The sequence below is a fragment of the Dermacentor albipictus genome, chromosome 10 (assembly GCF_038994185.2).
Source record: "Dermacentor albipictus isolate Rhodes 1998 colony chromosome 10, USDA_Dalb.pri_finalv2, whole genome shotgun sequence".
In the NCBI taxonomy this organism is placed as follows: domain Eukaryota; kingdom Metazoa; phylum Arthropoda; class Arachnida; order Ixodida; family Ixodidae; genus Dermacentor; species Dermacentor albipictus.
In genome coordinates this window covers 45,721,603-45,734,588 of record NC_091830.1, presented here as the reverse complement: position 1 = coordinate 45,734,588, position 12,986 = coordinate 45,721,603, and the positions used below count along the sequence as shown (strand labels likewise).

Sequence of the window (12,986 nt, the reverse complement as noted above, 5' to 3'; positions counted from 1 at the left end):
GAAGTTAATAATTTAATTTTTACAAACCTCTTATTTAGTGGTCTCGGGATCGCAATAGACCAACGCTAGCGAACCCTAAATTTCTCTACACCTTCCATATCAACCTTATACATGCAATAAAACGATCCCGTAAGGATACAAGGTGGACCATACAGGCCATCTACAAACTGTCTAGAAGAGGGAGCCATCACCTAAATCGAGAGCTAAGCGCAGCAATTTTCATCATAGCTTACCGACATCTTTAGCGCCTGTCATGACGAAGCTGTACGAAATTAGCTGAGAATGCAAGTGCCATGGGCTGTTTACACTTTAAGAAAATGAGCTGACACAATCAATACAGAGTTTCTACATAAACCCGGACTGTGCGAATATTCGAAATTTTGTGCACGAATCGAATATCTTGCCATTCGCATTCGACTCGAGAATTCACTGTTCGAAACTGTCGAACATTCGTCGAGTGCCCCCGAATACTAATACGAGGCAACAAAACTTCTTGCAGCAACAGTGAGGAATAACCTGATGCAAGCATGAGGCCCTTCCGAAAGATTCTGGCGTTCGCAGAACCACTGTTGTTGTGCAGACGATCTAGTTCCTGAATTAACACGCGGATGTTTCTTATGCACAATATAACCACCAGTCATTGAGTAAGCACGTCTAGCCTAAGGCATCCTACGAATTCGCTGTCTCGATTTAGACGAAGCAATTTATTACTTTGTCAATCGCACTATGTTTGACTTCCTTCAGAACGTTGTGCGCTGCTGTAGCTTGTAGCTCATTCGAGATATACACTTTATTACGTGCATTTGGCTGCGCACTGTTGACTTTCATTGTCATAATGAACCAGATATGATCGTACTTTTAATTGTATCTCATTTACAAGCTTCTCGCTTGACCTGACATCCAGTTGTTAACGGTGTTGCACGCATAAAATAACGTAAACAAACATTTCGCTGCCGATACAGACTCCGCGTAACCTCTCACTTCACTTTTTTGTGTGTGGAAATTGGATATATTCGACTTTAGATTCGTATTCGAAGGTGTTTTTTGTCGAATATTCGTATTCGAATCGATTAAAAACAATTTGCTTTTCAAGCAAGCCTACTATATATAGATTTCAAGTTGGTCTCTTCGCCTTCGTATGGGCTTGTTATTTCGTCCGAATTAAGTCTACATCGCGTAAACGGACAAGTCATCATGAAGTCTGTACTTCCTTTGGTCTATTTGCCGGCAGACTTCCGAAGGTGGTGTTTCCTGGAGACAATTGTCGAGAGAAAGTGCAGGGCCATAGGTTCACAGGTTGTCTATGCACAATTTCTGGTAACACGTACGTATAGACTATCTACGGACACTCCAAATAAGCTTGGATAGGCGTAACACGCTTAAACAGGGAGATTCCGCATAGCTTGTGCTTTGCGAATAAATGCCAAAATGCAAGAAAGGACACTGTCAGGAGTTAATCAGCCTGTGAACGCATGTAGGTCATCGTATACGAGAACATTGCGTAATACTGTGGCGAAATTATCGCGAAAGTTGCTGTTATTTCGCTAATTTCATACTGTGAGCCAGGATCTCACACGATTGAGAAGCAATTCAAACAAGTAGAGTAGAACATTCGAGAAGAAGTATGCAAAAACAAAAAGAGCAGTTATCCCGCTTATCCGTTATAACATATCGTTCTTACGGGGTCTGACGGCCACCAACAGAAACGTCTGCCTCTCTGCCAGCCATATCTCATGGTTAAATTGAGCGTTTCCTAAGAGCACCAGGACATCTTGTGATTGTCACTTAATTTGCATACAATATTATCGTACCCGACATTCACGGTCCGACAGCGTTGACCTGACGGGATTCAATTAATCATTGTCTGTTATGGCCTCATCGGCGATTCCTATATACGAATCGTCATTCATGATGCCGACAAGGGTTTTCCAGATAGAGTCCCATGTGTGTCAAAATCAGTGTTACGGGAACAGGTAACTGAGCGTCTGCACTGTCATCGAACGTGACCTGCAGAAGCGATAAGGCCGAATGTCTTCTTCCAATTCAATTACTCAGCGTCTGTCGCATTGTTCAAAAAGTATACGACGTCAGCGTAACTTACACAGTTCTCCGAGTCTGTTGCAAAAGGAGCTACAGAAAAAGAGCATCTGCATTGTTATCGAACACAAAGATGCTGAAAGACCTGATAGGCCCCGGCAGCGCCATAAGTACAGTCTCCCTGGCGATATATCGGCGGGGAAATTATCCGGCTCGGTGGGCAGCTGTGTCGTCTGCTGCGGGCGCAAGCTGCCACGCGACCTAGAAGTCGTCTGCTACGCGGTGCAGAGGGTGCCGTTTCACGTTTTCCTTCACTTTTTTGTTTATTGTATTGATTCGCTCGCTCGTTTCAGCTTCTCCGCGGGCCCGTACATGAGCAGGTGACTGCGAAATAAACAGCGCCTCTTTAGCGGAGGGAAGCTCTCTCGCGCGGTAGTGTACTTTGCTTTCGTTAGCGCCGTGCCACGGCGACGCGCTGAAGGCGAAGTCGGCGATCGGGAGGGAACGAAACAGAACGCAGGAACAGACGACTTCGACGTACGCAAGACGCGTCGTCTGCTTCTTTTTCCAGGTGGATCTTAACAAGGTCTTTACGCCGCTGGAGAGCCTTCTTTCTTCTTCTTTTCATTCTCTGTTTTAGGTGGCGTCGTGAATCGTTAATTGCGAGGTTTGTCCTTTATTTAGTCGTCTGGTTCAATTTTTTTTTTTTACTCACTCATATGGAGCGGTCATGACGCTAGTAAACGTGCGTGGAAAGTACCGCACCCGGCCAGGTGATGCGGAACACGAGGACATTGCAGACGACGGGTGCGCGCCCGCGAGCAGACGACGCGCTGTAGGAGCAGCAGACGGCATCTCTTTTTATCTGACAGAAGACAAGGATGTCCATGGAGGGTTTACCTAAACTCAACTGCAGTGTGTTCGCGGTTCAGCTGGCCATTTCATTAATATCCACGATTGCCGCGCAGGCGTCGTGGCGCGCGGCCTTCAACGATTGAAACGAAGTCACGTGCATGCAGCGACGCTCGCGCAATCGCCGCAGAGGCCCTGCTCGCATATTTCGCCTGACACGAAGTTCGTTCGCCGCGTTGTTTACGACAACGAATTCGGAGCGCAGCTGGTTGCATGGAAAGGCAGTAACACCGAAACGGTGCTTAAAACGCAAAATGCTCACGCCATCCCGTTGCGGACGCACTAACAAATGATTCTGAAAGTGCGTCGTCGTAAATAACCAGTTGAAGGAAAAAGGAAAAGCCCATTACCGAGAGGAATAAAAGTAAGGAAACGGTGGTTCATTAGAGGATATCTTCGGTTGGCTACCCTGTACTGGGGAATTGGAAGATAGGTACGAAAAATGACAGAAAAAAGAAGTAAAGCTAATGAATGTACATTATAAGACTATCTGTGTGGGTGGGCACTACCGCACAGATGACAAGACAACACATAATCACATACGGTGTTAGTGCCACATACAGTGCATTCGGCCGGACACAATTTGTAGCACAATCCGTGGTCTCGCTTAGTAAGGTGGACATACAGTAATGTGACCTAGACGTAGCTGGAGCAAGGTTTCTGTGAACATCGCATCAGGCAAGTTGGTTGGTCATGATGCGATTTCGTGTGAAAGGACGCGGCAGACGAGCAGATCATCCTGCAGGATGAGATCACTGTCCATTCATCCTGTAGCACCTTGCGACGGTGGTAGTCGTCCTCTCCAAGTGTGCTCCGCAGACTCCGTGATTGAATTGAATTGAAATTGATTTATTCATTATGGATTACAGGTTATAAAAATGTCCACAAGAGCCTCAAGCGTATCGATTCCCCCATCCATAGCGTTAATCCAGGTATATTTGTTGTTCCTATAGTTCGTTTCTTCCTAATTAAATATCCCGAAATACATTCGCGGAGCAGGGAAGCTACCCTACAACATCACTCATAGTTTGACCCTTCAAATACTGCGCAATTCGCTTCGTCTTCAAGACCTCACCTTAGTCATGTTTCTTTCCTAAAGCACAACGTCGAATACAGCTACGTGCGTAGGAGCATTCCAACAAGCAACGGAAATTCTAGCGCCTCCTCAGCGCTGAGCCGCAAGGCAAACGTTCGGGGCTGACGTTTAACTCCAAGCTTACCGCCGACTCCCACAACCACCTTGTTTCCTACCAAACTCGTGACGTTAATGCAACCACGGAAACGCATATGCACTTTCGAGGCTAGATTACGCTAGATTAGAAGAAACGCAAACGTCTTCCCGGTATTTTCTTCTTAGGTTCGGCAAGCCGCAACAGTGTAGACACGGCTGAGCCAACAACCCGCAGTTTGAGGGCAGACCACCGAGCAAACACGGGAAATTCACCCGCGCCTCCCGCGCTCCCATTTATGGAAGAACTCTCAGACTCTCAGCCAAGCAACCCTGGTTTCCTTCGCGGACCCACGAGCTTTCTTATTTCCCCGTCCAAGACGCCACCGCGCGTGACGGAAAATATATCGCCCCATATTTCCGACGAAGACCCGCCCTCCATTCTCGAGGCGCAAAACCGCGGATATCGAAATAAAAGCACTGACACCGCTACAAAAAGAAGAGAAGAAATGGAACAATGATGGCGGCCACAGCGGGCGACCATGAGCAAACAGTGGTGGTATTTGAGGAGAAGCCAAGATGAAGGACGCTTCGTTCTATTGTTACGCATATGTTGTCGTCGTCGTCTGCTACGAGCCTCTCGCGGTGCTTTCGGTTTTCTTCTTTTCTTAAAGATCTTTTTCGTCTGGTACTTTTTCGTCGGCATCGTCTGCTCATATTCTCTTGAATCATCCCGTCTGCTTTTCTTTCTTTTAGAACGCCGTCGTCTGCAACGTTCTACGAGAGCCAGGCAGCGTAGGGCTATTTTAAAGAGAAAGATTTCGAAGTTTAAAAACATACACCTAAAAAAAAAAGGTAACGCGAAGTTCGTGGGTTGGGGGACGCGTTCGGTCGTCGTAAACTAAAGGGAAACGTTGTTGAGAAGAAGGCCGCGGCCAGATGGCGTCTTCGTGAGCGGAAGCGAGAAGACGGGGTTTTCCACTGCTTCCGCTTTGTCCCGAGCCGCGGCGCGGGATCCACTTCCGGTCTGGATCGCAGACGAAAAGTTCCTTATCCCGAACCCTGCCGGGAGGAGGTGTTTGCTCTTTGTCCTCCGCGTCGATCACCTACGGGGATTCCTTCGCGGTGGAGCTCAAGCAAACTTTTTTTTTTAGATTGCACTTATGTTTGCGTCTGGGAAACGCGATGGGTGTTTGTCTTTGAGATTGGTATGATCCAGAAAGCAAGAAAGCGCTTCTACACTGTAGACGTTTGGTCGCCGTTGCGGTTTGGGGAACCGCGGATAATGATGATGCGGAATGCTGGTTGCTTCAGCTGGTTTACGCCGTATACCGAGCTCACGTCTGGGATATACCGAGAGTTTGCCTTCCGGTTTAGGTTGATCGGAAAAAAAACCGCGAATCCGCAAACGTTCTTATACACTATAAACGATAGGTTGTCGTTGCGGTTTGGGGAACCGCGGAAAATGACGACGTAGGATGCGGGTTGCGTCAGCGGGCTTATTATATACGCCACACACTTTATACCTTGCGAGTTCTGGCACGTGGGAAGCATGTTCTATATACAAGATGCCGGGAGCTTCTCTGTAATTAGGCAACATCACTGAGACCATCACTTCGGACGCTGACGTTCTTTTCATACGGCCAAGTCCAAGTACTGGCGGTGGCTGGTGTAAAGGTCGCTGCGGACCCAGTTTACACTCCGGAGAGAGACTTCCTCCACCCGAAGCACCTCATTCCTCCCACAATATGAGTGGGGACTCACAGTCGAGAATGCACTAAGTCGACTGTTCACTGAAATGGACAGGCCATTCAGCGGACTCTTACTGAATACCACCCCTGGTGGAGGTGTCCCTCATTAAGATGGCGCTCGTTAACGACGCCATCTTAGTGAGGGACACCTTACGACGCAGGACGTGTGACGCTAAAGCGTCGTCAACTTACGTGACAGATTGTCCAGACGCCATGCTCAAGCGATGGCCGAGTGCAGCGCGGAAGCCACGAAGACTCGACTGAGAACTCTAGCATGATGTTTCGGACATCTATACAGACAAGCTGCGTATGTTTGTAGCCAAACAGGTGTAGTAAGGGCAACAGTTAAGTGCAGGCCACTAGCATCGACGCTTATTCGCTCTTCGACGCTTCAAAACAACAATCCCCGCAAAGCAACCTAAAAAGAGAAAGCTATTTATACCTGTATAGGGTTCATTTAAAAAAAAGATGGAATGAAATATTCGCACTAACTGCCGCGGCAGCGCCACCTTAGTTTCGTGACGTCACACATTGTAGCAAGTTTAGAGACATGTTCTGTTTTTTAAAACAAGTTGGCACAGTACGCTTACTACAGCGGAGACAACTACGTAGACTGTTACCCGCTTTGGGCAACAGTCGTTGCGAAAAAAAGTTTTGAAACAACGGTCTTTTACAAGCCAGCTGTGCAAGCCGTTCAATTATTACCGCACGCTATGCCAGCGTTGAAGAACAAAACGCTAGGTCTGCCTGAGGCTGAGAAGTTTACCTTCACGCATTTGTGACAGTTGTATGCAAACATGATTCCAGTGAAACAGATTTTTGGGCAGGATATGAGCTCTTGGATAGGAGTTCAGCTTGATCTCTGCTTAGAATTAATGTACTGTAGAAGACGAGTGGGCTTTTTTGAGGACGTCTGCTGACGTCTGCTAACGTCATCTTCCGAAAAATATATTGTTAGAGCTGGTCTATTCTTCTTTTTCCTATTATTTTCTTTTTCGTCCGCGTTGAATGTACCGGGTGTGCCGCCACAACTTTGTGACGTCACGTATTCAAACTTGTTGAAATGTCCATTCCTCATCCGGAAACGATTTTAAGAACTCGCTGCGTCATGAGCGCGGTGACACGGGTGGTGACGCGCGCAAATGCGCGGGAGAGCGCGCCGCGCATAGCAACCGCCCTAGCAACGCTTTGTACGTGAAAACCGCGGTAGGCAAGATTGACGATAAACTCCACTCATCGAGCAACAAAACCGCAGACAATGGGACGCAGTTAACTCCTTTTAGCCAGGCAGTGCAGCGCGCTGATGACTCAGCACTTTACCTGGAAGCGCAAAAGGCAATCTCTGTAGTCGTCTGTTCAGGAGGTACACAGTTGCCATGGTAACGCTTTAAACGGGCGCAGGTTTTTATACATACAAGTGCAGTGTACTGTGACAGACTAATACACTGCGATAACTGACGCCAAATCTGGCCCTATCGCTGCTAAGGCGAATCCTGTAGAAATATTCAAAACCTAGCGAAGTTACTTTTGGTTTACCGAAGTCCAGCCGATCAGCAAGCAAATATTCCCCAGTGGTGTCCAAATCCACGCCCCCGTGATGATGCCCTCTGGATGAGCATATGCAGATCTTTAAGGCTATGCTTTTACAGTTTGCACGCGGAAGCCATAAACACGTCACGGACATAGATGGTGCCAAAACTCGACGTCTATCAAGATTTGCATCTTTTCATCCAGACGACACCGCCACTGGCACCACCACCTATACCGACCTGTTTTCTTTTATTATTCTATGCTAAATTTAGATGCACAATCATGCGGGATTATGTTTACAAACGTGGATTGAGTACCTTTGATATCAACCAGACGAACGTGTAAAATACAAAACCAGACATGCAAGGTGGCTAAAGATTCGGAACTTTTGCTGATTTCGGTTTCGTTGTTTTGGACGAGGTGCGACGCTAGGCGGCTTTGCCGTAAAACAAAAGCGAACAGACGGCGCAGTGCTGTGCCTGAGATGGTCGTCTGCTACGTGGACAAAATAAGAAAACCGTTGTTTGTCCTTTCAAACGCGGAAGACTATGAGAACGAACGATATTAGCTAGAGCAGCGACTGTTGGAGCCCTGGCTTTGTTTCTTTTCTACCATAAATAACAGAAACCAGACGGGAAGGTAGCAAAACAAACAAACAGACAAACAAACAAGCAAGCAAGCACGCGAGCAAGCAAGGAAGCAAGCAACCAAAGAAACAAACGAAGCAAGGTGATGACACCAACCACGCGACGCAGTCCGCAGTCACAGCAAGCAACACCCACCGACGACTTGAACTATTCGCTCCTCAAAAAAAGCCCACTCGTCTTCTACAGTGCATTAATTCTAAGCAAAGATCAAGCTGAACTCCTATCCAAGAGCTCATATCCTGCCCAAAAATCTGTTTCACTGGAATCACGTTTGCATACAACTGTCACAAATGCGTGAAGGTAAACTTCTCAGCCTCAGGCAGACTTAGCGTTTTGTTCTTCAACGCTGGCATAGCTTGCGGTAATAATTGAACGGCTTGCACAGCTGGCTTGTAAAAGACCGTTGTTACGACTTTTTAACTGACGCTCGCGTGATAAAGCTTCGAAAAGAACCTTAAAACCAAGCTCTAATAGCCTTTGTGAGGGTTCTCTCTTCCTATTCAGCAGCGATGAGCATTGAAAAGCGCACCTGTAGACGTTGCAGTTAAAAATGCAGCAATTTACAGGCGCGAGTAATCGTCTATCCGTAGCGGCTCCTTACGGCGCCAGGTTCGGTTTCACCTTCTTGCGCTACTCCAGTCGGCAGGAGCGCGATTACCGAATGGCTCCTTGGGTGTGACGTAAGCTGACGTCATGGCCCGGGGCGGCCTGTGAGGAGCCGGTGTTCGCAGCCGGGAGAGTCGCCAGCGCGAGCTTTCGGTGTGGCCATTGTTTTGAAGTGTTTTTGCCGCTAATTGTGTGCGTGCGTGGTGCGTGTTGGCCCGTTTCATCGATTCGCAATCCGGATTATCTGCCATCCAGATCAACGGTGTGCACGGTGTTGTGGTGATTAGTGCGAGGATGCCGCAGCCAGCGCCGGCATCGTGTGTCGTGTGCGATGGGGTGATGCGCTCAACGTGACTTCGTGGCCGTGAGTATTGTATAACTATTTTCTCGCTGAATTGACTTCGCGAGGTGTGACCGTTGTTGTCGCGTGGCGCGTGTCGTGCTCTGAAACCATGCGCACCTGTGTAGGAGTCGCAGAGTCGTCGACAATCTGTCGCGAGGACCCGCCGATAGTTTTTCGTCGTCTGGATTGCGGCAGCCGCCGCATCCGTTTGCCTTGATCGTTAGGCTTAGTATTAAAGTTTGCATTTCTCGGCCAGAGAATTGGCTTTATCGGCGCGATTCGCCGCCGCACCTCGTCTCCGAAAATTCTCGCATGCCTTCCGAGCACGATACCAGCGTGGTTGACAAGTTAGTGGCTTGTTTATAGTTCAGCCATTGCCTTGAATTGTTGCGAGTTATCGTCACGCCTCCGGGGCTACCGCATTTTGCTATCCGCCCTTCGCTCTCGATGAGCCGTATGCAGCAACTCTTTCTTTCGCCTTTTATTTTTGCGCACGGGGCGTTTTTAAGACCTTCCGTGGGTTCGCAGAGGCCTCAGTACGTTAGGCTGATGCCGTGTGTCGCGCTCTCGGAGAAAGATCGCCCGAAGCGCTTGCCGTGCGAACTGTGATAACGACCGGCTCGTCGCCGGCGGATCGTTGGCGTGAGCGTGGACGCTTCGCGCGTCCCTTGCCGAATACGAAACTGGCGCCCTTTTGTACTACGGCTTATAGCTACGGCACTGTGGCACGTTAGTTCGCGGATGAAGCGATGTTTGGCGCTTAACGTTGGCTCCCGGCACTTCTGGAAGCCCTTGCACACGCGATGGTTAGTTCGGGTATATAGTAACGATGTTTGCTGTCTCAACGCGATACCGTCTTGCGTGACGTCCTTTAAACCATTATTGTAGTTGCTCCCTAGGCACCCTGTCACCCGAGAAGAGATGACAGGTCACGACTGTTTCCGCCGGGATCATATTGGGGTACCTTCGCGCAAGATTGACTCCAATTTGACGTCGATCTTTCGCGATTGTGTTCTGCATTGGCACCTGTCGGCTATGGAAGCACCGATCATGCTGGCTGGGTCACGCAATGTTATCGCAGTTCTTGAAAAGGAAGGAATAAAAAACAAAGAAAACACAAGACCGAAAAAGAAAAAAAAAGATGCACTTTGCTAGAGGGAGACGACGGGGTCCCATTCCGACTCCTCTTTTTTTTTTTTTTTTCTCCTAACAGTGTCGACTCACGCTATACGGTGATCCTCCCCATTTCTCGACCCCGTCGCGATGTGGTGGCCACCCCGCTGGCTTCGGCTATTCTTTTTTTTTTTTTTTACGACGCGGGGTGTGGCCCCAGTGGGTCAGACGGGCGGGACCCCGCGCCATCTGCGACCCGAGGTCCGAGCGCAGGGTCGGGTCAGGTCACTGCCGTGCGGGCAAGCCGAACTTGGGGGTGCCGTCGCGAATCGTCCGTGCCGCCTCTATAGCCAGCTGTACAAGGTGCGGCAGTGTTAAAAAAAAAAAAAACGCCAGATATTGCTCCGAAACTCTAACGTTCTGGTTACTGCATTGAAGTTTAGAAAATGAAAAATAAAAGTTCATTGAGGCTATTAGCTAGGTGTACCGATATAAAAGAGAACACCAGATTTTGCCACCGAACCCAGTGATTTCTCCTACCTGTGTGGAAATTTAGAAAATTATGTGAGGCGATTCTTGAATCTTCAACGAGAGGAAGTATAAAGTGAGGTAGACATGTTCGAATAGTGAAGTCTCGGAATCGAATGCCGTATATTGTCAGATTTCCATAGAGGAAGTGAAATTTCGCTGAAATATAAATTTAAGGTTGCGTGGAGTCCGTTTGGGCCGATAGATGCTTAGGCATTTACGTTATTTGATGCATAATCCGCTCGAAACTGGGTGTCAGGTGAACTGAAAAGCTTGTATGTAAATTAGGAACGACTGGAAAAATTGATTGCAGCTGGTGGCCCATGACAATGGCGTTAATGAAACGAATGAACAGCTGGTCACCGTGCATACACACGTCGTACTTGAAGTGCTCTGCTCGTTGCAGTACCAAATTTAGAGTACTACAGCGCTCACCATTATTAACACAGTAGGAGGTTTTAAAGTCCAAGAAGCTATGGGGACGGGGGGGGGGGGGGTGGACTTCCTCACTTAGTGTAAGTGGTAATAAAGTTGAAAGTACGCTGCAAGTTGTGGGAAACCTCAACTTCGTATGCTTACCTGTACGCTATTCAATAACTACAAGAAAGTCTAAAAACGCACTTGAAGCAGCACAAGAGCATCGCGAAAACGTAATATTAAAACGCGAGCTCAGTTTCATAAATTATCACCGGTGCTATAAGCAGACGTGATCTCCACACGTCGTCTCGGAAGCTGGTGCGTGTTGAGCAAAATCGTTCGGAAGAATTCTTTACCCATGTGTACACTGCAAAAACTGATATTATCGCTTTTGTATAGCGTTCAAACAGGAACCAATATTCGACACCTTTGAATGGTGAACTATAGCGAATCGAATAGCAAAGACTATTGATTCGTACTCTATTCACAGTAAGTATGCCTTTAGTGAAGTCATGACATACACTTTGCAGTAACTGCTGATAAAGCGCATTTTTCTTTTTTTTGCTTTCTGTTTTTTAAGGCGGGGATTAATTGTTTTAGGTAGATTCTAATATGTCATGTTCGTTAATATTCAACCGTATGGTGAACTATAGCGAATCGAATAGCAAAGACTATTGATTCGTGCTCCATTCACAGTAAGTATGCCTTTAGTGAAGTCGTGACATGCACTTTGCAGTAGCTGCTGATACAGCGCAGTTTTTTTTTTGCTTTCCTTTTTTTTAAGGTGGGGATTAATCGTTTTAGGTAGATTCTAATATGTCATGTTCGTTAATATGCAACCGTACCTTCCAACTCTCTCGAATTGGCCGTAACGTTTACGAAATTGTGCCGTTTCCACCATTTCCCCAAATGTCGTGCCAATATTTACGAAAACTAGATTCCGTTCGCGAAAATGTTTTAAAGTTGCTGAAGTATGGGGCAAACAAGATTAAAGAACAGTAAGGCATACGAGGGGGAAAGAAATTGCCACCGCACATGCGCTGCCCGTCTGTGGCATGTAAGTTGATAAATAGAGGGCTGCTTGCTTCGGGCCAGTTTATTCGAACATAAATCTGCTAGCGCCAAATCGCTGAAAAAGTCACTGGGATCTGAAGCCACTTCGTTGCTTCTAAGTCTTTGCTGTGTCTAGCTTGCTGCTTCTTACGTGTTGCGTCTGAACTTAAGTCGATCGTAAAGTTTGTATGTATCCCGTGCAAACAAAAGTGCGTGCTGATCCCTTCGCCCCGGCACCACCCCCTCCATTTATCGTGTGCGTGAGCACATTTACGAATGTTAATGTTCACAGCTTGACAGGTGTGTGTGTGTGTGTGTGTCCTATACTTAACGTTCAATTTCATTGAACGCTTTTACGTGGGGCGTGTGCGCATGTGTGTGCATAGCCGATGTGGTCTCTTGAAATCAACTTTGTTTCCATTTCGGCTTGTAAAACCTACACAATAGGTTTACTTTCACATTCGTTATCGTTACCTCATTACCGCTACCCGGGAGTGCTCTCAAACGACAGAACAAGCGACAAATGTGTGTGTGTGTGTGTGTGTGTGTGTGTGTGTGTGTGTGTGTGTGTGTGTGTGTGTGTGTGTGTGTGTGTGTGTGTGTGCGCGCGTGTGTAGCTCTGTATTGTTCGCATGGGGCTGCTAATCCAGTCGCGTAGCCTCATTCTCGGATGAGTTAAAAGGCCGTGGCCCGTCGCTAGAATGAGGACACCTTCCCTCCACGCGCGCGATTTTACACGTGCCGTTTCCTGTCCCGTTTTTGCACGGGTTCGGGGAGAAGGGGGAGGGAGCTCGCGCTGTACTATCACGCACTACGCGCGCGCACACACGCACCGCTCCCGTGTCGAGACCTCGAGCTGCGAAGCAGCCGGGCCGGGGTGT

General features: G+C 47.8%; 1 protein-coding gene across 5 annotated transcripts in view; it reads left to right on the top strand.

Moving 5' to 3' along the window:
* Delta (neurogenic locus protein delta) overlaps positions 1 to 12,986 on the top strand; it is a 281,198-nt gene that overhangs the window by 211,366 nt on the left and 56,846 nt on the right. For 3 of the 5 annotated variants that reach the window (XM_070527498.1, XM_070527496.1, XM_070527497.1), the window contains one exon: positions 8,907 to 9,015. The exons of 1 other annotated variant lie outside the window; for it this stretch is intronic. The gene's annotated coding sequence lies outside the window, so the exon portion shown is untranslated. Of the gene's footprint in view, positions 1 to 8,751; positions 9,016 to 12,986 lie in introns of those variants that run through there. One more of the 5 variants, XM_070527495.1, reaches the window with a different exon arrangement.